Source organism: Dipteris shenzhenensis, chromosome 23 (genome assembly GCF_047967505.1).
Source record: "Dipteris shenzhenensis isolate YYH24624 ecotype China chromosome 23, Dip_SZ_1.0, whole genome shotgun sequence".
Classification (NCBI taxonomy): domain Eukaryota; kingdom Viridiplantae; phylum Streptophyta; class Polypodiopsida; order Gleicheniales; family Dipteridaceae; genus Dipteris; species Dipteris shenzhenensis.
The window spans coordinates 37,374,845-37,379,802 of record NC_141618.1 but is presented as its reverse complement, the minus strand read 5'-3'; positions in this window follow the sequence as shown (position 1 = coordinate 37,379,802).

The following is a 4,958-nucleotide window of genomic DNA, read 5'->3' as shown; positions in this document are numbered from 1 at the left end:
TCATATGGAATTGTGTCAATCTCTGTGGAAAATGCCACCAGTGGAGAATGGTAGTGGTGCCAATCTCATACCATGACCTGAAAACATGCACAAGGAATCCATTAGAAAAAAAGGGAGCTCATTTGTAGAAGAGAGAGAAAATAGGCTCTCAACCAATCAGGAGAGGGCCAACGTAACATTGAATATTAAACAAAAGAAGATGAAAAAATATATTTAAAAGCATGTCACATTAATGAGGTGATCTAATTTGAATATTTAAAAAATATATTTTTTGTGTAGAATTTGGTGATTCTGACACTGCAGACGCATCCGGAATTGCCAAAACCCCAAGAACGGCACTGGAAACGTTGGAATCTGACATTTGGAGGCCCGTAAACGACCAAAAAACGTGATTTGTACCAAATCGCGTTTTTTTGCAAATCTCACTTTTCGGCCTTTTTTGGCCGTTTCCGGGCCTCCGGATGTCCGATTCCAACGCTTCTAGTGCCATTCTTGGGGTTTTGGGCCGTTTCGCACGCGTCTACAGTGTCAAAATCACCAAATTTTACACAAAACATTGAATGTAAAGCATGTGAAAGAATATATTTATTCCTTTTCACACTGGCATTTCTCATGCAAGTATCCATTTTTGTAGAGAGAGAAAAGAGAAAATAGTGAATTTCTTACAAGGCCCCAAAATGAGCTCCCTTTTTTCCTAATGCTAAACTCACATGTGCATTGGCACTTTTGCCATTATCCTATTGCAGCCAATAAAATTACTGGAATGTCAATCTATAGGTTTAGTTTGTCTAGATTACCACTAGTGGAGAATGGCAGTGATGCCAAACTCATGCTGGCACTAAGAAATGGCATTGAGAATCCTAAACTCACATGTGCATTCTTCTATGTAGTGATCACTGTCTCCGCTGTGTACAGATCATATGGCATTGTGTCAATCTCTTATTAGGCCCTGGAATGTCAATCTATAGGTTTAGTTTGTCTAGACTACCACTAGTGGAGAATGGCAGTGATGCCAAACTCATGCTGGCACTAAGAAATGGCATTGAGAATCCTAAACTCACATGTGCATTCTTCTATGTAGTGATCACTGTCTCCATTGTGTAGAGATCATATGGAATTGTGTCAATCTCTTATTAGGCCCTGGAATGTCAATCTATAGGTTTAGTTTGTCTAGACTACCACTAGTGGGGAATGGCAGTGATGCCAATCTCATGCTGGCAACTATATAATAACATTGAGATCATCAAACTCACATTTGGATTGGAATCGAACACCACTCTCCTATGATCACTGGAATACCCCTCCTAGAATAGTAGGGTAAACATTTGTACAAGTGGAGAATGGCAATGGTGCCAATCTCTTATCAAGCCCTAATAAATGGCATTGAGAAGCCTAAACTCACATGTGCATTCTTCTATGTAGTGATCACTGTCTCCGCTGTGTAGAGATAATATGGAATTGTGTCAATCTCTACAGAGAATGCCACTAGTGGAGGATGGCAGTGGTGCCAATCTCATACCATGACCTGAAAACATGCACAAGGAATCCTAAACTGACATGTGCATTGGCACTTTTGCCATTATCCCACTGCAGCCAATAAAATTAGTGAAATGTCAATCTATAGGTTTAGTTTGTCTAGATTACCACTAGCGGAGAACGGCAGTGATGCCAATCTCATGCTTGCCCTAAACTCACATGTGCATTCTTCTATGTAGTGATCACTCTCTCCGCTGTGTAGAGATCATATGGAATTGTGTCAATCTCTTATTAGGCCCTGGGATGTCAATCTATAGGTTTAGTTTGTCTAGACTACCATGAGTGGGGAATGGCAGTGATGCCAATCTCATGCTGGCAACTATATAATGACATTGAGATCATCAAACTCACATTTGGATTGGAATCAGACACCATTCTCCTATGATCACTGGAATACCCTTCCTAGAATAGTAGGGTAAACATTTGTACAAGTGGAGAATGGCAGTGGTGCCAATGTCTTATTAGGCCGTAAGAAATGGCATTGAGAAGCCTAAACTCACATGTGCATTCTTCTATGTAGTGATCACACTGTCTCCGCTGTGTAGAGATCATATGGCATTGTGTCAATCTCTGTGGAGAATGCCACCAGTGGAGAATGGCAGTGGTGCCAATCTCATACCATGACCTGAAAACATGCACAAGGAATCCTAAACTCACATGTGCATTGGCACTTTTGCCATTATCCTACTATAGCCAATAAAATTAGTGGAATGTCAATCTATAGGTTTAGTATGTCTAGATTACCACTAGTGAAGAATGGTAGTGATGCCAATCTCATGCTGGCAACTACATCATGTCATTGAGATCATCAAACTCGAATCAGACACCACTCTCCTATGATCACTGGAATACCCCTCCTAGAATACTAGGGTAAACATTTGTACAAGTGGAGAATGGCAGTGGTGCCAATCTCTTATTAGGCCCTAAGAAATGGCATTGAGAAGCCTAAACTCACATAAGCATTCTTCTATGTATTCTCCACAGAGATTGACACAAACATCTGTGGAGAATGGCAGTGGTGCCAATCTCATACCATGACCTTAAAACATTCATTGGCACTTTTGCCATTATCCTGTTGCCATTTTCCGCTAGTGGTAATGTGCATTCTTCTATGTAGTGATCATAGTCTCCGATGTGTAGAGATCATATGGAATTGTGTCAATCTTTGTGGAGAATGCCACCAGTGGAGAATGGCAGTGGTGCCAATCTCATACCATGACCTGAAAACATGCACAAGGAATCCTAAACTCACATGTGCATTGGCACTTTTGTCATTATCCTACTACAGCCAATAAAATTAGTGGAATGTCAATCTATAGGTTTAGTTTGTCTAGATTACCACTAGCGGAGAATGGCAGTGTTGCCAATCTCATGCTTGCCCTAAGAAATGGGATTGAGAATCCTAAACTCACATGTGCATTCTTCTATGTAGTGATCACTGTCTCCGCTATGTAGAGATCATATGGAATTGTGTCAATCTCTTATTAGGCCCTGGAATGTCAATCTATAGGTTTAGTTTGTCTAGACTACCACTAGTGGGGAATGGCAGTGATGCCAATCTCATGCTGGCAACTATAAAATGACATTGTGATCATCAAACTCATGTTTGGATTGGGATCGGACACCACTCTCCTATGATCACTAGAAGACCCCTCCTAGAATAGTAGGGTAAACATTTGTACAAGTGGAGAATGGCAGTGGTGCCAATCTCTTAGTAGGCCCTAAGAAATGGCATTGAGAAGCCTAAACTCACATGTGCATTCTTCTATGTAGTGATCACTGTCTCTGGTGTGTAGAGATCATATGGAATTGTGTCAATCTCTGTGGAGAATGCCACCAGTGGAGAATGGTAGTGGTGCCATTCTCATACCATGACCTGAAAACATGCACAAGGAATCCAAATCTCACATGTGCATTCTTCTATGTAGTGATCACTGTCTCCGCTGTGTAGAGATCATAGGGAATTGTGTCAATCTCTGTGGAGAATGCCACCAGTGGAGAATGGTAGTGGTGCCAATCTCATACCATGACCTAAAGACATGCACAAGGAATCCTAAACTCACATGTGCATTCTTCTATGTAGTGATCACTATCTCCGCTGAGTAGAGATCATATGGAATTGTGTCAATCTCTGAGATCATTAAACTTACATGTGGATTGGAATCGGACACCACTCTCCTATGATCACTGGAATACCCCTCCTAGAATAGTAGGGTGAACATTTGTACAAGTGGAGAATGGCAGTGGTGCCAATCTCATACCATGACATGAAAACATGCACAAGGAATCCTAAACTCACATGTGCATTGCCACTTTTGCCATTATCCATCTATAGCCAATAAAATTAGTGGAATGTCAATCCATAGGTTCAGTTTGTCTAGATTACCACTAGTCGAGAATGGCTGGCAACTACATAATGACACTGAGATCATCAAACTCACATGTGGAATGGAATAGGACTCCACTCTCCTATGATCAGTGGAATACCCCTCCTAGAATAGTAGGGTAAACATTTGTACAAGTGGAGAATGGCAGTGGTGCCAATATCTTATTAGGCCCTAAGAAATGGCATTGAGAAGCCCAAACTCACATGTGCAGAGATCATATGGATTTGTGTAAATCTCTGTGGAGAATGCCACGAGTGGAGAATGGCAGTGGTGCCAATCTCCCACCATGACCTGAAAACATGCACAAGGAATCCTAAACTCACACGTGCATTCTTCTATGTAGTGATCACTGTCTTTGTTGTGTAGAGATCATATGGAATTGTGTCAATCTCTGTGAAGAATGCCACCAGTGGAGAATGGCAGTGGTGCCAATCCCATATGATGACCTGAAAACATGCACAAGGAATACTAAACTCACATGTGCATTGTTCTATGTAGTGATCACTGTCTCCGTTGTGTAGAGATCATATGGAATTGTGTCAATCTCTGTGGAGAATGCCACCAGTGGAGAATGGTAGTGGTGCCAATCTCATACCATGACGTGAAAACATGCACAAGGAATCCTAAACTCACATGTGCATTCTTCTATGTACTCATCACTGTCTCCGCTGTGTAGAGATCATATGGAATTGTGTCAATATCTGAGATCATCAAACTCACATGTGGATTGAAATCGGACACCACTCTCCTATGATCACTGGAATACCCCTCCTAGAGAAGTAGGGTAAACATTTGTACAAGTGGAGAATGGCAGTGGTGCCAATCTCTTGTTAGGCCCTAAGAAATGGCATTGAGAAGCCTAAACTCATATGTGCATTCTTCTATGTAGTGATCACTGTCTCCGTTGTGTAGAGATCATATGGAATGGTGTCAATCTCTGTGGAGAATGCCACCAGTCGAGAATGGCAGTGGTGCCAATCTCATACCATGACCTGAAAGCATGCACAAGGAATCCTTAATTCACATGTGCATTTG